At 46.0% G+C, this 22,019-nt stretch overlaps 1 non-coding gene across 1 annotated transcript; it reads left to right on the forward strand.

Moving 5' to 3' along the window:
• The first annotated feature begins 7,308 nt into the window (after positions 1-7,308).
• Positions 7,309-7,382, forward strand: trnat-agu (transfer RNA threonine (anticodon AGU)). The gene has a single exon. It is a non-coding gene; the product is annotated as a tRNA-Thr (tRNA).
• Positions 7,383-22,019: the final 14,637 nt, after the last annotated feature.

Consider the following 22,019-nt stretch of genomic DNA (forward strand, 5'->3'; position numbering starts at 1 on the left):
CAGATACAGGAGAAATGCCGTGAACAACAGATGCCCCTCCACATTGCTTTCATTGATCTCACCAAAGCCTTTGACCTCGTCAGCAGATGTGGTCTCTTCAGACTACTAGAAAAGATCGGATGTCCACCAAAGCTACTAAGTATCATCACCTCATTCCATGACAATATGAAAGGCACAATTCAACATGGTGGCTCCTCATCAGAGCCCTTTCCTATCCTGAGTGGTGTGAAACAGGGCTGTGTTCTCGCACCCACACTTTTTGGGATTTTCTTCTCCCTGCTGCTTTCACATGCGTTCAAATCCTCTGAAGAAGGAATTTTCCTCCACACAAGATCAGGGGGCAGGTTGTTCAACCTTGCCCGTCTAAGAGCGAAGTCCAAAGTACGGAAAGTCCTCATCAGAGAACTCCTCTTTGCTGACGATGCTGCTTTAACATCTCACACTGAAGAATGCCTGCAGAGTCTCATCGACAGGTTTGCGTCTGCCTGCAATGAATTTGGCCTAACCATCAGCCTCAAGAAAACGAACATCATGGGGCAGGATGTCAGAAATGCTCCATCCATCAATATTGGCGACCACACTCTGGAAGTGGTTCCAGAGTTCACCTACCTAGGCTCAACTATCACCAGTAACCTGTCTCTAGATGCAGAAATCAACAAGCGCATGGGTAAGGCTTCCACTGCTATGTCCAGACTGGCCAAGAGAGTGTGGGAAAATGGAGCACTGACACGGAACACAAAAGTCCGAGTGTATCAGGCCTGTGTCCTCAGTACCTTGCTCTGCGGCAGCGAGGCCTGGACAACGTATGCCAGCCAAGAGCGACGTCTCAATTCATTCCATCTTCGCTGCCTTCGGAGAATACTTGGCATCAGGTGGCAGGACTATATCTCCAACACAGAAGTCCTTGAAGCGGCCAACACCCCCAGCTTATACACACTACTGAGTCAGCGGCGCTTGAGATGGCTTGGCCATGTGAGCCGCATGGAAGATGGCAGGATCCCCAAAGACACATTGTACAGCGAGCTCGCCACTGGTATCAGACCCACCGGCCGTCCATGTCTCCGTTATAAAGACGTCTGCAAACGCGACATGAAATCGTGTGACATTGATCACAAGTCGTGGGAGTCAGTTGCCAGCATTCGCCAGAGCTGGCGGGCAGCCATAAAGACAGGGCTAAATTGTGGCGAGTCGAAGAGACTTAGTAGTTGGCAGGAAAAAAGACAGAGGCGCAAGGGGAGAGCCAACTGTGCAACAGCCCCAACAAACAAATTTCTCTGCAGCACCTGTGGAAGAGCCTGTCACTCCAGAATTGGCCTTTATAGCCACTCCAGGCGCTGCTTCACAAACCACTGACCACCTCCAGGCGCGTATCCATTGTCTCTCGAGATAAAGAGGCCCAAAAGAATACTTAATAATCACCATCTTCCTTTCCTTACAGAGTACAATGTTTTTGACCCTGAAATTGATTCCACAATCTCAGTCCCTCAGACAATTTCAGCCCAGTTCTGATGAAAGATCACAGATCTGAAACGTTAACTCTGTTTCTCTCTCCACAGATGCTGCCAGACCTGCTGAGTATTTCCATCATTTTCAAGAGTCTCGATTTAATGAATAGGAAACTTGTTTCAGATCAGATTGGGAGACAGTGTGAAACCACTCCATTGTACTCATGTCTGAGATTCTGAGGACAGTTGGCTGTTAGTGGAAGACATCATCAATTAAATGTACGTAGCAACAGCTCAGACCAATTATTATTTTACAAGGTGGTGTGATGGCCATCCAGGGGTTAAAAGTAGGGATCTTGTAAGGTTTCAGTGTGCAGGAACACGATAAGATCTCAGGGGTAAAGGCTCAGATCATCGACCAAGTTCTCCACCTCATGAGGGATCTAGGCTGGACAAAGTGGACCGTGACACTCTGAGACCAAGCTCGACCAGTCCACACACCTGCCAGAGCTGTAAAGTTATATTCCCCAAGTTTGTTCAAGATAATTTTACTTCCAATTATTAAGTACTATTTTACTCTCAATAAAAGTTCTGGACTTATTAATCAAGTATCCTGTTGCTTTCATTGGTTAAAGTCATGCCCAAAGAGATTGTCCACAATAGACTTTCCAGAACTGAAAGATCAGTCTGCAAGGATTGCTAATTTTACAGCCCTGTTTAAAAAGAGAGATAAACCCAGGAACTACAGACCAGTTCGTCTAATGTCAGTGGTGGGGAAACTTTTAGAGACAATTATCCAGGAGAAAATTAACTGGCACTTGGTAGAACATGGGCTAATAAATGACAGCCAGTACAGATTGGTTAACAGAAGATTGTGTATGAATTAATTGATGAATTAATTTCTTTGATGAAGTTTCAGAGAGAGTTGACCAGGGTGGTGAGGTTGATGGTGTGTGTCTGCACTTCAAAATTGTGTTTGAAAAAGTACCATAAAATAGACTTGTTAACAAAATGTGAGCAGATGGGATTAAAGAGGCAGTGGCAGCGTGGATACAAAATTGGCTGAGAGACGGAAAGCATAAAGTAGGGTGAATGCTTGTTTTTCAGAATGGAGGGACTAATCCAGTAATGTCACTGTTGTTGCAGTGTGTGCAGTGTCTGACCCTGAGCTGTCCTAGGGAGGGGGCTGTTTGTGATATTCCTGTGGGGAAAATTATCATCAGGGTATCTCTCTGAGCTGTCACAGGGATGGGGCAGTGTGTGATATCCTTGTGCATGTCATGCAGGCCCACTGGCGTGTGGTTCCATCCTGATGCCAAGAAACAGAGCCCCATCTATGGGCAAAAAGTCTCACTTCCCTGTGGGTGTCTTGAGAGAGAAGAAGGCTTAGGGAGTAAACCTGGACAGTAAATCCGGAGTGGAGTCCCATACCTGTTACTTATCAGGTAGTTTTCCAGCAACTCCTACAGCAGAGCTGGTACCAAATAGTACTGTTTTTTTCCTTTCCTTTGGACAATACTAGCAATGCTGAGAGGGGGTCCTGATGCTCAGTGTCTCCATACTATTTGCCCAGGCCTGTGCCCTGGAGAGGACACTCCAGCTTCATGGTTAAACATTAGCAAAACATGGGAAGAAACAGTTACCGATTATAAGCTCTCACTCAATTGGTGTAGAGTAGGAGCACTAGGGGCTACTTTTGACAGTGGGAGAGATCATCGCGTCTCAATGGATAACTACCACCTACTCCAAGCTGTGCAGCCCCCAGTCAGTTAGGTGCTGTCCTGCCACGACCTACTTGCTTCAATGGGTGCTTACAGCTTCGAGAGATATCTCTCAACTGGCCGATTGATAATCTATGCACCAGGCAAGACAAACTCAACAAAGAAGACACCAGTGCTTCGCATCACAAGCTGGAATGTAAGGACCATGTGTCCTGGCCTTACCGACAACCTTCTGCAGGTTGATGGCACACACAAGACAGCTGTGATTGACAAGGAACTCACAAGGCTCAATGTGGACATTGCTGTGCTGCAAGAAACTAGACTCATTCAAAGTGGATCCCTCAAAGAGAAACACTACACCTTCTTCTGGCAGGGGAAAGCCCAAGAGGCAACTCGTGAGCATGGAGTGGGTTTCACAGTAAATAACATGCTACTTGTGATGAGTGAACCACCCACAGTAGGCTCAGATAGACGTCTTACCCTTCACTTGTCAACAAGCGCGGGCCCAGTTAATCTCATATGCATCTATGTGCCGACACTCACCTCCACCCCAGATGTCAAGGATCAATTCTATGAGACACTTGACACTGCCATCAGTAGAATTCCCAGCACCGAGGGACTGTATCTTCTAGGGGATTTCGACGCAAGCTTGGGTACTGACGACAGCTTGGCCAACGAGCATAGGGCACCAGGGGATCAGCAAGATGAACGAAAATGGACAGAGGTTTCTGGAGCTATGCTGTCACCATGGACTCTGTGTGACGAACAGCTATTTCCAGGTCAAGCTGTGCCACAAGGTGTCCTGGAGACGTCCGAGATCATGCCACTGGCACCAGCTAGACCTTATCATCACCAGACGTACCACCCTCAGCAGTGTCCTCATCACACGCAGCTATCATAGCGCTGACTGTGACACTGACCACTTCCTGGTGTGTAGCAAGGTCAGGCTTCAGCCAAGAAAGCTTCACCCATCCAAGAAGAAAGGTCGTTCTCGGATCAACACTTGCCGAACCACTGATCCAGAAAGGACCCAGGAGTTCCTCAACATCCTCGATCAGGCTCTTTCAGAAAACGCCCAAGGCCTCAGTGTGGTATCAAAGTGGAATCATCTGCACGCCACCATCTATAACTCTGCACTCGCTGTGTATGGGAAAAGAGATGGGAGGAATGCTGACTGGTTTGAGGCTTATTGGACTGAAATGGAGTCAGTTACTGCAACTAAGAAGAGAGTCCTCATGAACTACAAACAAGTCTCCAGCAAACAAACTCTAGATGCTCTCAGAGCTGCCAGAAACAAGTCTCTGCAGACTGCTCAGCACTGCACCAATCAATACTGGCTAAAACTCTGCAACAGCATACAAACTGCCACTGAATCTGGGGGATGCTAGAGGGACATATGAAGGAATTCAACAAACCAAGGTTCCTGAGACAGCACCTTCCATACCCGCAACCTCTACCAACTAGAAGGACAAGGGCAGCAAATTCATGGGAACACCACCACCTGCAAGTTCCCCTCCAAGCCACACACTATCGTGACTTGGAACTATATCGCCTTTCCTTCACTGTTGCTGGGTCAAAATCCTGGAACTCCCTTCCTAACAGCACTGTTGGTGTACCTACCTCACACAGACTGCAGCGGTTCAAGAAGGCAGCTCACCATCACATTCTCAAGGGAAATGAGGGATGGGCAATAAATGCTGGCTTAGCCAGTGATGATCACATCACATGAATGAATAAAAAAAAAAATTATGAAAGCAATGGGAGCAGCAGTAACTAAATCAACACCTTTGAAGACAAAGACAGGGGTGATCATCACTGAACCTAACAAGCAGATGGAAAGGTGAGTGGAGCATTACCTTGAACTCTACATAACGGAGAACATTGCCATTGAAGTAGCTCTCAGCACCATTCCAGACTTCCCTGTCATGGAGGAGCTGGACAGCGACACCACCATAGAGCTCAACAACGCCATTGACCGTCTTGCCAGTGGTAAAGCCCTGGGAAATGATGATATTCCACCTGGAATCATCAAAAGTGGAAAAGCAGCTCTGCTGCAGCATCCCCATGAACTTCTGTGTCTCTGTTGGAAGGGGAGATCTGCGCCTCTCAACATGCGTGATGCAAACATTGTCACCTTGTGCAACAATAAAGGCGATCGCAGTGACTGCAGCAATTAGCGAGGCATCTGCTTGCTAAGTATTGTGGGGAAGGTCTTTGCTCGCATTGCTCTGACCAGATTGCAGACCCTGACATCACATCTATCCTGAGTCTCAGTGCAGCTTCAGAGCTGGTAGATCGACAGTCGACATGATTTTCTCACTTCGGCAGTTACAGGAGAAGTACTGTGAACAGGACAGACCACTCTACATTGTCTTTATAGACATCACCAAGGCCTTCGATCTTGTTTGCAGAGACGGACTCTTCAAACTGCTGTGGAAACTAGGCTGCCCTCCTGAACTCTTGGGCGTCATCTCTTCTTTCCACGAGAACATGCACAGTTCCGTCAGTTACAATGGAGCAACATCAGACACTTTCACGATCAGCAGTGGGGTAAAACAGGGCTGTGTCCTGGTGCAAACTCTCTTCAGAACGTAGGAGGAGGCAGTTTACCCTGTCGAGCCTGATCTGTCATTCAATTACATCCTTGATGATCATCTACCTCAACACCACTTCCCCGCGCTCTCCCCATATCCCTTGATGTCATGAGTATCAAGATTTCTATCAATTTCTGTCCTGAACATGCTCAATGATTGAACTTTCACAAACCCCTGAGGTAGAGAATTCCAAAGATTTACCACCCTCTGAGTGAAGAAATTCCACCCTATCTCAGTTTTAAATGGCCTTTTAAATGAAACGTTAAGGAATACAAGCCCAGTTTCCTCATAAAACAATGCCAACATCCCAGGGATTAGTCTGGTGACCCTCCGTTGCACTCCCTCTGTGGCAAGTATATCCTTCCTTAGATAAGGAAACCAAAACTGTGCACAATACTCCAGCACGATCTCACCAAGGCTCTATACAATTGCAGCAATACATCTTTATTCCTGTACTCATGACCCCTCGTGTTAAGGCCAACATACCATTTGCCTTCCTAATTGATTGCTGCACCTGCATGCGAGCTTTTAGTGTCTCATGAACAAGGACACCCAGGTCCCTTTGGACATCAACACTTCCCAACATCTCACCATTTAAGAAATATTCTGTCTTTCTGTTTATTCTACCAAAGTGGATAACTTCACACTTATTCACATTATATTCCATCTGTCATTTCATTCACTTATCCTGTCCAAGTCCCCTGGAAGCCTCCTTGTAACCTCCTCACAGCTCACATCCTTTACAATTGGCATATTCTTCTCCATGCTGCTATTTTAAACTTTCAGTGACTCAGATGGGGGTGTCCACCTGCATACCAGAGCTGATGACAAGCTGTTCATCTTGGCAAGACTGCGCACCAAGACCAAAATGAGTCAGTTCTTGGTCTGTGAGTTGCTGTTTGCTGATGACGCTGTGCTGACATCCCATAATGAAGTTCATTAACAGCAGCTTGTCTATCGGTTCTCCCTGGCCTGCAAGGAGTTTGGACTGACGATCAGCAGCAGGAAGATCAAAGTTATGGGCCAGGACGTAGAGACTCCACCTTCCATCAACATCGACAGGCTCACTTTGGAGGTTGTCAACAGCTTCACATACCTTGGATCAACAATCACCAGCAATCTGTCCCTTGATACTGAAATCAGCACCAGGATTGTCAATGCTGCAGCTGTCATGTCAAAGTTGAGAAGACGAGTGTGAGCCGACAGCAAACTGATCGAAAATACAAAACTCCGCGTGTACCAGGCTTGTGTTCTCAGCACCCTCCTTTATAGTAGAGAAGCATCAACAACTTATGCAAGCCAAGAAAAGCAGCTGAACAGCTTCCACCTCCGCTGTCTCAGATGGATATTGGGCATCTCCTGGCAGGACAGAGTGCCGAATGCAGAAGTACACCAGCGTGCAGGGATCTGCAGCATGTTTGCCCTCTTGAGTCAGCGGTGACTCTGTTGACTGGGTCATGTGTGCTGAATGGATGACGGTCGCTTTGCCAAAGACATGCTCTTTGGTGAGCTTGCTATCAGCACGAGACCAACAGGTCACCCACGTCTGGCTCTGTAGCTTAGTTGGTTCAAGCACCTGTCTAGTAAACAAGAAATCCTGGGTTCAACTCCCAGCAGAGCCTTATTTTACAGTAGCAACATGCTTGAAAAGTTTCATTATCAACACTGACATCTTTGTCTTGTGAGCTTCAATTCAAAATACATGATGAATTTCAATCACATACGAAAACAGCCTTTGTGAAGGATATGAGTTTGGAATGGCTGTTCCTCCTTGTACAGAACTTCAGTGCTGATACATCAAAGGTAACTTCTTTGACATAAATTTGTTCACAGTTACATTCAACCTGGAAAACAGCTTGATATTAATCTCACTGAAGGAGAGTGTTTGTGTCATTATGTGTTGCTTTTAACCGCGACTGGGACATGACGCAAGTGGGAGGGTTTATCTGAGGTTTGGAATATTTGTCAGTCAGGAACAAGAAAAATCAAAGGAACCCAATAAGAAAACCTATGACTCATGTGGTTACCGAGAAACGGTGAGAAGATATTAAACTTTGTTGTATTTAATACAACTGTGTGAACTTTGATCTTTGCGGCCTTTTATAAACAGTATTTGAAGGGTCTCAGTAAAAATGTTCAGTGTTGATGAGAGTGGGGTCTGGATGAGCAGCTGCTTAGTGTGACAGGGTCAGGACTGGATGCAGGAAGTTCTCTGACATTCTCTCTCTCTCTCTCTGATGGGTTGAGTTGATTTTCAACTGGCAGCTGTTGCTGTTTTGATAATTCAAGTTCCCTCCACCGATTTTTTTGGACAGACAGTGCAGTATGAGGATGTAAAGGGTTAATGCTGAAAACAGTGGGAATAACCCCTCCCACAATCAGAGTGATGATGTAACAGTCACATGAGATGAGGTTTGGGAGGAGAGAGCAGCACCAAGGATGCTAGTTTCGGAGGCTTGATGAGTGTGTATATAGTATTGTGTAAATTAGAAAAGAGCTCTTAGTTCTTTCAGCAGGAAATGTGTCCAGAAAATATCACGAAACTCACAATTTCATTATTCAGGAGTTGGAACACAGGGATATTAACTCCAAGTGACAGTAGTGGTTTCATTTAACAAAAGAAAAGTAGAGAATAATATTGCTCATTGATTGAAATCCCCCAGTGAGGAGACAGTTAAACAGGTGATCTGTTGGGGCATCCTTCGATCCAAGGTTTCGGCAGCATTTAATCTCCCTTTTTGGTGAAATTCTCTGTTTTTTGCATCTTTTTTTAATCCAGCTTTGATGGACCAGTGAAAAAACTGAAAAAAGTGAACAGATCCATTCTTTCTTTTCTTCCTTTTTTCCATCAGTTTCTCTTTTCTGTCCGAATTTATTCTGCTGTTTCTGCAGTTTTATCCATTCCAATCAAAATTCAACATTCCAATCAAATCTATTTGTTATTCCACAGTGTCTTTCCATGTGTTTTATTCTGTTGTATTCTCTCACAGTCTGTTTGATGATCAATTTTACATCTCACTCTCTGTTCTGGTGAAGATCAGAAGCAGTGATATCTGTTTGCAACACCCGACAAGTCAGCCTGACGCTGTATCTCATCGATAATGTGGAGTTAGGAACATAGGAACATAGGAGCAGGAGTCGGCCATTCAGCCCATCGAGCCTACCCCACCATTCAAACTGGTCCACTTCAATGCCCTTTTCCCCACACTTTCCTCATATTCCCTTATGTCATTTGTATTTAGAAATCTATAAATCTCTGCTTTAAACATACTCAATAACTGAGCTTCCAAAGCCCTCTGGGTTACAGAATTCCAAAGATTCACAACCCTCTGAGGAATAACATTTCTCCTCATCTCTGTCCTAAGTGGCTTGCCCCTTATTTTGAAATTGCGTCCCCTGGTTCTCGACTCCCCAACCAGGGGAAACATCTTAGCTGCATCTACCCTGACTGTCCTTTAAATATTTTGTAGGTTTCAATGAGATCACCTCTCATTCTTCAAAACTCTAGAGAATACAGCCCCAGTTTCCCCAATCTCTCTTCATAGGACAGTCCCACCATCCCAGGAACAAGTCTGATGAACCTTCTTTGCACTCCATCTATGGCAATAATATCCTTCCGAAGGTAAGGGGACCAAAGCTGCACACAGTACTCCAAGTGCAGTCTAACCAGGGTTCGATACAATTGAAGCAAGAATTCACTACTCCTGTACTCAAATCCTCTTGCGATAAAGGCTAACATACTATTAGCCTTCCTAATTGCTTGCTGCACCTGCATGTTAGCTGTCAGTGACTTATTGACATGGATACCAGGTCACCCTTATACTCTATACCTCAGTTAATAAAGGAAAGGATTCCATATACCTGCTGAACCACCTTATTGACCTGTCCTGCTACCTTCAGGGATCTGTGGACATTCACTCCAACGTCCCTCACTTCCTCGACACCGTTCAGTGTTCTCCCATTAATTGTGTATTCCTTTGCCTTTTTTGACGCCTGCTCTCGCTGTTCCCTGCTCTCCGAGTGAACTCTTGCTCCCTCTCCTGGGCTCTTTATGCTCCATTCTGCTCTCACTGTTTCCTGCTCTCTGAATGTATCAATATTTATTTGCCTTGTGTTTAATTTAAAATATGGATTAACTGTATTTTACAGTTGTAGGTTTTATTTGGTAGTCCTGTACAAGTTGTCGATTGGTATTCAATATTTAGCTCTGTGAAAACGATTGTGAATGAAAATATAACTTTCAATCTTAAACATGGGCTGGTCTGCAAGCTCCAAGTCCTTCATTTTGTAGTAATGGAATTGATACTGTGTCTTTCAGTCTTAATCTCTGTGGCATTTTTGAACTGGTATGTAATGCATAACTTGGTCTAACGTCTGATGTACATTATTGGGATTCATAGGATCACAGGAAATAGGGGCATTAGGCCATTCAGCCCATCGAGCCTGCTCCAACATTCAAACAGATCGTGACTGATCATCTACCTCTACGCCATTTTTCCTGCTATCTCCATATCCCTTGATCCTGTAGTATTTAGAAATCTATCGATTTCTGTCTTGAATATGTTCAATGATTGATCTTCCACAGCCCTCTGGGATAAAGAATTCAACAGAGTTCCCACCCTCTGAGTAAAGAAATTCCTGCTCATCTCAGTCTCAAATGGCCTGCCCTTATTCTGAGACTGTGTCCCCTTGTTCTGGACTCACTAGACAGAGGAATCATCCTATCCATATCTACCCTGTGACACCCTGGAAGAACTTTGTCTGTTTCAATGAGATCACCTCTCATTCTTCAAAACTCTAGAGAATTTAGGCCCAGTCTCTGCAGACTCTCATCATAAGACAATCCCACCATCCTAGGGAATGAGACCGGTGAATCTCTGTTGCACTCCCTCTATGACAAGTCTATCCTTCCTTAGATAAGGAAACCAAAATTATACAGAATACTCCAGGTGCAGTCTCATCTAGACTTCATACATCTTTACTCATGTACTCAAATACGCTTTCAATGAAGCCAACATACCATTTGCCTTCCTAATTGATTGCTGCACCTGCACACTAGCTTTTAGTGTCTCAGGAACAAGGACACCCAGGTGCCTTTGGACATCGACACTTCCCAGCCTCTCACCATTTAAGAAATACTCTGTCTTTCTGTTTATTCTACCAAAGTGGAGAACTTCACACTTATTCACATTATATTCCATCTGCCATGTTCTTGCCCATTCATTTAACCTTTCCAAATCCCCTCAAAGCCTCCTTGCATTCATTCTGTACCTTTCAATTCTGTAAATTTTGTCTGTTCTATTTCAGATTTTATATTTAAAATGTAACCATGGTGACAGAGTTTATTTAGATCTGATGGTGAGTTTGTTTTTGGACTGTGATTGATGGATCAACCTGTCAGCTGTACTGAATTGGAGTGAAATGGAAACAACTTCTGTCTCTCATGCTGTTGTTTGACTGTTTGACTGTGTCTCTTGACTTTGGGATCAGTGTCTGTGTGACTACTTCTTTTGTTTGTTCCAGTGGAACTGATGAGCTGGCAGTATCTCTGTGCTTTGGGAGTGATTCTGCACCGACTGTGTGTTGGAATGAGCTCGCTGCACTTTTCTTTGTGTCCAAGAATCACCACATCCATTCAGGTTCCTTCGTGTATTTTCCTGCAGGAATGAAAGAACTGGTGAGATAGAAGATACAAAAGCGATCAATGTAATCGTCCCAATAATAATCATTATGAACAATCACAAAATGAAAACCAGGAACACAAACAGTGTCAGTGTCTGACTCCACTGCAGTACTGCAGCATTCAGCTTCTGTTTACCAGGTGTTTGCAGTGGATTTACAACAAGTTTGTGACATTCAGAAACAACACAAGCCCTGCACTGCTCAATGACTGGGACTGTCCGATAGAGCAGTGACCTTTACACAGTCGCATTTCTATTTCAACGGAAAACAAGCAGCCACTATTTAAAATGTGCCTTTCACACTTCTCACCTGGTTTCTGCAATAAATGCTCTTTGTCAAACTGTCCACATCGTTGTTGTGCGGCTATTTTTCCCCCACTGTTCACGATCCAACAAACAGTGAGAGACTGGAACTAAAGAAGGAAAATTCCCTCTCCTTTGGGTGGTAAAATTGTCAGTGATTTTCAACAGTGATTTCTTCCCATTGTGTCTCCCTGAGCCTGTTCAGACACTGTCCGAGAATGAACTCTCCCTTCCCCATGTCCCCGGCTCACTCCATGTTCCGGGAGCAGCTCCTGCTCCACAGTGTCTGTTACAAACAGATATGGTTCGGAAGGGCTGGGGCGTGCACCAAAACATGGGAGGAGCGAGTAGCCAAGGTACGACAAACGTTGGGCATGTGGGGGCAGCGATCTCTCTCCATTGTGGGTAAGAACCTGGTCACCAGGTGCGAGGTGCTCACGTTGTTGCTCTGCGTGGCGCAGGTCTGGCCCATACCCCACTCCTGCGCCGTGGCAGTCACCCGAGCCATTTTCAGCTTCGTCTGGGGATCTAAAATGGACCGCGTCTGGAGGGACACGATGTTCAAATCTCTGGACAAGGGCGGGAAAAATGTACCCAACGTGGCCCTCATCCTGATGACCACCTTCGTGTGCGGCTGCATCAAGCTGTGTGTAGATCCCCAGTACACAAACTCCAAGTTTCACAACGTGCTGAGGTTCTATCTGTCCCCGGTGTTGCGAAGGATGGGCCTGGTCACATTGCCGCGGAACGCTCCATGCAGTTGGGCGGTGCCGTACCACCTATCCTTCGTGGAGCAGTTTCTGCGGGCAAACTCCTTTGACCACCGGTCCATCAGGCAGTGTTCTGCACGGAATGTCCTCAAGGCCCTACGGGAAAAGGAAACGGTGCATCCTGTCGGATGGTTCCCCGAGCAGACCGTCAAAGTCATTTGGCGGAATGCCTCATCACCAGAACTTTCAAACAAGCACCAAGACGTAGCTTGGCTGGTGGTGAGAAGGGCCCTCCCCGTCAGATCCTTCATGCACACCCGAAGTCTCGCCCCCTCCGCACAGTGCCCCCGCGTTGGCTGTGGTGGGGAAGAGACGGTCACCCACCTCCTCCTGGAATGTGCCTTTGCAAAGCAGGTGTGGAAAGAGATGCAGTGGTTTTTGTCAAGGTTCATCCCAAGCAGCTCTGTAACACAGGAGTCTGTGCTCTACGGGCTGTTCCCAGGGACGCACACCGAGACAAACATCAACTGCTGCTGGAGGACTATCAATTCGGTGAAAGACGCCCTTTGGTCTGCCCGAAACTTGCTGGTCTTCCAGCGCAAAGAGTTGTCCACGACCGAATGTTGCAGACTGGCACATTCCAAGGTCCAGGACTACGTGCTGAGGGACGCACTAAAGCTTGGGGCAGCCGCAGCAAAGGCTCAATGGGGAAAGACCACAGTGTAAGGTTCCCCCACCAAGCTGGACTGAGGGGCTGGATCCATGGGAAACCCCTCGAACTGTATCGTTAATATTCTCAATTGCTGTAAATGTAAAACTGTAATTGACATGACAATTGTGAAACTGAAGGGTTGGGAAGAAACTTATGACAATATTGAAGGAAACTGACCTCCCTTGCAATGTTTGTATTTTTTGGTGCTGTTTGGAAACTGTTTGGCAATGTAATTTTTACAGATTTTTATGAATAAAGTATATTTTGGAAATAAAAAAAAAGTCTGTTACAAACACTCCCCGACTCCCCCTCAACTTCCCACTACTCAATACTAATCTCTGAGCACATCTGCGGACACGCTCCCAAAGCAGTGGCTGCTGGAAGCAGGTGCTGTTTGTTCCCTTCCCCCGGGCCCAGGAAGTCTCCATTAGCAGCTGATTTAAAGCATCTTCCCCTGATTGAGTGAATGGCTTCACAGACTGGGTTGGGAAAGTCTGCGCATGTGCTCCACTCCTCATTGTGACGTCCCACTGTGGGCGGGGCTGCATCACGCGTGCGCAGATCCCTGCAGCAATTCCGCATTCAAACATCAATGGGAACTTCCCCCATTTCACCCTCATCAAAGTCCCAAAGAAAGTGAAGAGGTGCTTGGACTGGAGGGAGGGAGGGGCGGGGTAGGGGGAACCTAGAACCCAGAAAGCTGCCCACTTGCCCCATTTAGATGCTCAATTTGTGGTCATTCCCTGCAGGGGGTTTGTTATTATTGAGCCCCTCCTGGTAAAACAATCCGATAGAAAGAGGGGAGAAAGGAGGGAGCCGGTGTGTTTGCTGGGACCTTGCAGAATTCATTTCAGCAGCAAAAGTCCCGGGTTATATTAACCCGAGTGAAACACGCTGTCAGTGAGAGGAAAACCGAACGGCCCTTTTCATCTTTTCATTGGAAACAAAGTAGAGCCGGAAGTGCGGCGAGCAGAGCAGACACACAAGCTCAATGACAGGAGAGCTCGGCCGTCCCTGAGTTTCAGCTCCCGGCTCTTACATTTCCTCATCCACACTGTCTTTACTGTGGATGTTCAGGGGTTCCTTGTCGGATCTGAGGACTGTATCCATTAAACATTCTGAGTCAGGAGATCCACACACTCTCTGTTATCAAGATTTATGGGCAGGAATGTTTCAAAACTTTGTCTATTAAATCATTGTATTATTCACAGAACTAATGAGGCAATCGGTTCATTATTCAGGCCTTGAACTTGGTTTGGGTAGACCGAAAACTGAGAGGTTCAGCACCTTTCCACTTCTTCACTAATATAACTGATTTTTTTGATGAAGTAATAGAAAAGGTTGATGAAGGGAAAGCAATGTATGTTGTCTATATGGATTTTAAGAAAGCGTTTCACAAACTACCACATAAAAGGCTGGGTAACAAAACTGAGGCTCCTGGAATAGGAGGGTCAGTATCTGCTTGGGTTAAAAAATGGATGAAATATCAAGAAAAGCGAGTTGTGGTATTTGGTTGTTTTTCAGAATGGAAGATGGTGAACAGTGATGTCCACAAGGGTCAGTGTCAGGACCACCATATATAGAAATGACTTGAATATTGGAATCACAGAATCACAGAATTGTTACTGCACAGAAGGAGGCCATTTGGCCCATCGTGTCTGCACTGACTCTCCAAATGAGCAATTCACCTCATGTCACTTCCCCGTCCTCTCCCCATAATCCTGCACATTCTTCCTTTTCAGATAACAGTCTAACTCCCATTTGAATGCTTCAATTGAACCTGCCTCCATCACATTCTCAGGCAGTTCATACTTTAACCACTCGCTGTGTGAAAAAGTTTTACCCCATGTCGCTTTTGCTTCTTTTACCAATTACTTTAAATCTGTGCCTTCTCGTTCTCGATCCTTTCACAAGTGGGAACAGTTTCTCCCTATCCACTCTGTCCACACCCCTCATCATTTTGAATACCACTATGAAATCTCCTCTTAGCCTTCTTTTCTCCAAGGAAAACAGTCCTAACTTCTCCAATCTATCTTCATAACTGAAGTTCCTCATCCCTGGAACCATTCTCATGAATCTTTTCCATAATCTCTCCAATGCCTTCACATCTTTCCTAAAGTGTGGCACCCAGAACGGGACGCAGTACTTCAGCTGAGGCTAGTGTCTTGTACAATAGAACATAGAACATTGCAGCGCAGGACAGGCCCTTCGGCCCTCGATGTTGCGCCGACCTGTGAAACCATCTGACCTACACTATTCCATTTTCATCCACATGTCTATCCAATAACCACTTAAATGCCCTTAAATTTGGCGAGTCCACTACTGTTGCAGGCAGGGCGTTCCACGCCCCTACTACTCTCTGAGTAAAGAAACTACCTCTGACATCTGTCCTATATCTATCACCCCTCAACTTAAAGCTATGTCCCCTCGTGTTTGCCATCACCATCCGAGGAAAAAGACTCTCACTATCCAACCTATCTAACCCTCTGATTATCTTATATGTCTCTATTAAGTCACCTCTCCTCCTCCTCTCTAACGAAAACAACCTCATGTCCCTCAGCCTTTCCTCGTAAGACCTTCCCTCCATACCAGGCAACATCTTAGTTAATCTCCTCTGCACCCTTTCCAAAGCTTCCACATCCTTCCTATAATGCGATGACCAGAACTGCACGCAATACTCCAAGTGTGGCCGCACCAGAGTTTTGTATAGCTGCAGCATAACCTCGTGGCTCCGAAACTCGATCCCCCTACTAATAAAAGCTAACACACCATATGCCTTCTTAACAGCCCTATTAACCTGGGTGGCAACTTTCAGGGATTTATGTACCTGGACACCTGCTCATCTACACTACCAAGAATCTTCCCATTCGCCCAGTACTCTGCATTCCTGTTACTCCTTCCAAAGTGAATCACCTCACACTTTTCCGCATTAAACTCCATTTGCCATCTCTCAGCCCAGCTCTGCAGCCTATCTATGTCCCTCTGTAACCTACAACATCCTTCGGCACTATCCACAACTCCACCGACCTTCGTGTCATCCGTACATTTACTAACCCACCCTTCTACACCCTCATCCAGGTCATTTATAAAAATGACAAACAGCAGTGGCCCCAAAACAGATCCTTGCGGTACACCACTAGTAACTAAACTCCAGGATGAACAATTGCCATCAACCTACACCCTCTTTTCTTGAAATTCCACAGATGCTGCCAGACCTGCTGAGTGAATCCAGCATTTCTTGAAATTCCACAGATGCTGCCAGACCTGCTGAGTGAATCCAGCATTTCTTGAAATTCCACAGATGCTGCCAGACCTGCTGAGTGAATCCAGCATTTCTTGAAATATTTGTCAGTTCCGAAGAAGGGTCACTGACCCGAAACGTTAACTCTGCTTCTCTTTCCACAGATGCTGCCAGACCTGCTGAGTGAATCCAGCATTTCTTGTTTTTGTTTCAGATTTCCAGCATCCGCAGTATTTTGCTTTTCACCTACACCCTCTGTCTTCTTTCAGCTTGCCAATTTCTGATCCAAAGCACTAAATCACCTTCAATCCCATACTTCCGTTTTTTCTGCAATAGCCTACCGTGGGGAACCTTATCAAACGCCTTACTGAAATCCATATACACCACATCCACGGCTTTACCCTCATCCACCTGTTTGGTCACCTTCTCAAAAAACTCAATAAGGTTTGTGAGGCACCACCTACCCTTCACAAAACCGTGCTGACTATCGCTAATGAACTTATTCTTTTCAAGATGATTATAAATCCTATCTCTTATAACCTTTTCCAACATTTTACCCACAATCGAAGTAAGGCTCACAGGTCTATAATTACCAGGGCTGTCTCTACTCCCCTTCTTGAACAAGGGGACAACGTTTGCTATCCTCCAGTCTTCCGGCACTATTCCTGTTGACAATGACGACATAAAGATCAAGGACAAAGGCTCTGCAATCTCCTCCCTGGCTTCCCAGTGAATCCTAGGATAAATCCCATCTGGCCCAGGGGACTTATCTATTTTCACACTTTTCAAAATTGCTAACACCTCCTCCTTGTGAACCTCAATCCCATCTCGCCTAATAGTCTGTATCTCAGTATTCTCCTCGACAACATTTTCTTTCTCTACTGTAAATACTGACGAAAAATATTCATTTAACGCTTCCCCTATCTCCTCTGATTCCACACACAACTTCCCACTACTATCCTTGATTGGCCCTAATCTAACTCTAGTCATTCTTTTATTCCTGATATACCAAAAGAAAGCCTTAGGGTTTTCCTTGATCCTATCCGCCAATGACTTCTCGTGTCCTCTCCTCGCTCTTCTTAGCTCTCCCTTTAGATCCTTCCTGGCTAGCTTGTAACTCTCAAGCGCCCTAACTGAGCCTTCACGTCTCATCCTAACATAAACCTTCTTCTTCCGCTTGACAAGTGCTTCAACTTCTTTAGTAAACCACGGCTCCCTCGCTCGACAACTTCCTCCCTGCCTGACAGGTACATACTTATCAAGGACACGCAGTAGCTGCTCCTTGAATAAGCTCCACATTTCGATTGTGCCCATCCTCTGCAGTTTCCTTCCCCATCCTACGCATCCTAAATCTTGCTAATCGCATCATAATTTCCTTTCCCCCAGCTATAATTCTTGCCCTGCGGTATATACCTGTCCCTGCCCATTGCTAAGGTAAACCTAACCGAATTGTGATCACTATCACCAAAGTGCTCACCTACATCTAAATCTAACACCTGGCCGGGTTCATTACCCAGTACCAAATCCAATGCGGCATCGCCCCTGGTTGGCCTGTCTACATACTGTGTCAGAAAACCCTCCTGCACACACTGGACAAAAACTGACCCATCTAAAGTTCTCGAACTGTAGTATTTCCAGTCAATATTTGGAAAGTTAAAGTCCCCCATAACAACTACCCTGCTACTCTCGCTCCTGTCGAGAATCATCTTCGCTATCCTTTCCTCCACATCTCTGGAAATATTCAGAGGTCTATAGAAAACTCCCAACAGGGTGACCTCTCCTCTCCTGTTTCTAACCTCGGCCCATACTACCTCAGTGGACGAGTACTCAAACGTCCTTTCTGCCGCCGTAATACTCTCCTTGATTAACAATGCCACACCCCCCTCCCCTCTTTTACCATCTTCTCTGTTCTTACTGAAACATCTAAATCCCGGAACCTGCAACATCCATTCCTGTCCCTGCTCTATCCATGTCTCCGAAATGGCCACAACATCGAGATCGCAGGTACCAACCCATGCTGCAAGCTCACCCACCTTATTCCGGATGCTCCTGGCGTTGAAGTAGACACACTTTAAACCAAGTTCTTGCTTGCCAGTGCCCTCTTGCGTCCTTGTAACCTAATCCATGACCTCACTACTCTCAACATGCTGTGCACTGGAACTGCAATTTAGGTTCCCATCCCCCTGCTGAATTAGTTTAAACCCCCCCAAAGAGCACTAGCAAATCTCCCCCCCAGGATGTTGGAACCCCTCTGGTTCAGGTGAAGACCATCCTGTTTGTAGAGCTCCCACCTACCCCAGAAAGAGCCCCAATTATCCAGGAAACAAAAACCCTCCCTCCTACCCCATCCCTGCAGCCACGTGTTCAACTCCTCTCTCTCCCTATTCCTCGCTTCGCTAGCACGTGGCACGGGCAACAACCCAGAGATAACAACTCTGTTTGTTCTCGCTCTAAGCTTCCACCCTAGCTCCCTGAATTTCTGCCTTAAATCCCCATCTCTCTTCCTACCTATGTCGTTGGTGCCTGTGTGGACCACGACTTGGGGCTGCTCCCCCTCCCCCTTAAGGATCCCAAAAACACGATCCGAGACATCACGAACCCTGGCACCTGGGAGGCAACACACCAACCGTGAGTCTCTCTCGTTCCCACAGAACCTCCTGTCTGTTGCCCTAACTATGGAGTCCCCAATGACTAATGCTCTGCTCCTCTTCCCCCTTCCCTTCTGAGCAACAGGGACACACTCTGTGCCAGAGACCTGTACCCCATTGCTTACCCCTGGTAAGTCGTCCCCCCCAACAGTATCCAAAACGGTAAACCTGTTGTTGAGGGAAACGGCCACAGGGGATCCCTGCACTGCCTGCTGGTTCCCTCTCCTTCCCCTGACGGTAACCCATCTACCTACTTCTTTTACCTGAGGTGTGACTACCTCCCTATAACTCCTCTCAATAACCCCCTCCGCCTCTCGAATGATCCGAAGTTCATCCAGCTCCAGCTCCAGTTCCCTAACGCGGTTCTCGAGGAGCTGGAGTTGGGTGCCCTTCCTGCAGATGCAGTCAGCAGGGACACTCTTGGCGACCCTTACCTCCAACATTCTGCAGGAGGAACATTCAACTGCCTTAACCTCCATTCCCACTATTCTAAATTCCCAACAGATCTACTGAAAACCAAAAAAAAAAGTCAAAACTTGTTAGCTTAGCAATCCAACAGACAGAACTTTTTTTTTGGTTAGAGGAGGAGGATGGGTGGGAGACACTACCCGAATAGGGTTTCGGGTAAAGCAACCGCCCAAATATGTAACCTCACTTCCCCAGCAGTCCCGCGTGCGCTCCGCCTATACACGAGAAATGGCTTCCGATTTCAACATGACCTCCTTGTTCTTGTACTCTATGCCTCTATCACTAAAGCCGAGGATACTGTATGCTTTATTAACCACTCTCTCAACCAATGACATATAACCCCAGGTCTCTCTGCTCCTACACCCCCTTTAGAATTGTACCCTTTATTCTATATTGTTACTCCATGTTCTTCCAACCGAAATGAATCAATTCACATTTCTCTGCATTGAACTTCACCTGTCATCTGTCCTCCCATTCCACCAACTTGTCTATGCCCTTTTGAAGTTCTACACTATCATCCTTACAGTTCACAATGCTTCCAATTTTTGTATCATCCATAAACTTTGAAATTCTGCCCTGTACACCAAGGTCTAGGTCATGAATATATATCAGGAAAGGCAAGGGTCCCAACACTGACTCCTGGGGAACTCCACTACAAACCTTCCTCTAGTCCGAAGAACATCCATTGCTCACTACTCTTTGTTTCCTGTCACTCAGCCAATTCCATATCGATGTTACTACTGTCCCTTTTATTCCATGAGTTATAACTTTGCTCACAAGTCTGTTGTGTTGCATTGTATCAAACTCCTTTTGAAAGTCAATAAAAGCAAAATACTGCAGATGCTAGAATTCTGAAATATAAATAAAATGTGCTGGAAGTACTCAGCAGGTCTGGCAGCATCTGTGGAGAGAGAAACAGAGTTAATGTTTCAGGTCAGTGACCTTTCAGATGCTGCCAGACCTTTTGAAAGTCCATGTACACCACATCAACAGCATTGCCCTCATCATCCCTCTCTGTTACCTCATCAAAAAACTCCAGCAGGACAGTTGAACATGATTTTCCCTTAACAAATCCTTGCTGGCTTTCTTGAATTAACCCACATTTGTCCATGGGACTATTAATTTTGTCCCGAATTATTCTTTCGTGAAGTTTTCCCACCACCGAAATTGAACTGACTGGGGAGTGAGACGAGGTGAGTTGCTCTAACAGAGAGCCAGCACGGGTTCGACATGCTGAATGGCCTCCTTCTGTGCTGTAGCCATTCAATGAGTGTATGATTCTAGCAACAACTGTTGGTGGAGAGGCAGTGATGCAGGAATGGGTTGACATAAAGGGGAAAGTCTGGGCTGGTGTGTGTTTGCAGCATTTGCAGCTTGTGTTCGGGTTTGTGAATAAATGTGATTTGGAAGCTGTGTTCCAAATTAAAGTGTTTACTGGAAGGGAGAAGTTGATGTAAATAGAGAGTAAAACGTGTTAAGATGAAGGGTGGTGTGATTGTGGATAGCAGTAAATATTGTGCTGGTGAATTATTTGTGTTAATAAACTTCCACTGCGCCCTCTGCGGCAGGCTGCTGTTTATATCCAGCTGTGTGTTAGTGCTGTGTGTTAGTGAGATAAATGTTTGTTTCAACGCTGTTTATAAAGCAATAGCATTGCACTCAAACAGTCCCAGACATAGCAACACACGGAGAAAAGCAAAATACTGCAGATGCTGGAAATCTGAAACAGAAACAGAAAATGATTGAAATAGTCAGCAGGTCTGGCAGCATCTGTGGAGAAAGAACAAAGTTAATCTGAGCTAAGGAAACAGACCTGAACTGTTAACTGTTTCTCTCTGCACAGATGCTGCCAGACCTACTGAGCATTTCCAGCATTTTCTGTTTTTATTACAGCAACACCTTTGATCAGCAGTAGCGGTGATAGTGCGAGCCAGGGGGCAGCCAGGAAGGTATGTTTCACTATAAAGTACTTACCTGGCGATTCGGCGGACGCAGACACGGGGACTGCTGGGTCAGTGAACTTATATATTCGGGCAGTGGCTAAACCCGAAACACTACACGTGTAGTGTCTCCCACCCATCCTCCTCCTCCAACCAAAAAAATGGACTCATGTGTGGAGGGTTTGGTAAGGTAAGGTTTTCCTTTATATTTTTTTATTCTCTGTTGCCAATTTCGAGTAGAGGGGATGGAAGCTAGGGCAGTTGCATGCTCCTCTTGCAGGATGTGGGAGGTAAGGGTCACCACTTGTGTCCCTGCTGACTTCACCTGTGAGAAGTGCACCCAACTCCAGCTCCTCGCAGACCGCGTTCGGGAACTGGAGCTGGAGCTGGATGAACTTCGGATCATGCGGGAGGCAGAGGGGATGATAAAGAGCAATTATAGGGAAGTACTGACACCTAAGTCACACGATAAAGGTAGCTGGGTGACCGTCAGGGGAGGGAAAGGGAATAGGCGCACAGTGCAGGGATCCCCTGTGGCCGTTCCCCTCAATAATAA

This window comes from Heterodontus francisci, unplaced genomic scaffold (genome assembly GCF_036365525.1).
Source record: "Heterodontus francisci isolate sHetFra1 unplaced genomic scaffold, sHetFra1.hap1 HAP1_SCAFFOLD_59, whole genome shotgun sequence".
NCBI classification, from domain to species: Eukaryota; Metazoa; Chordata; class Chondrichthyes; order Heterodontiformes; family Heterodontidae; genus Heterodontus; species Heterodontus francisci.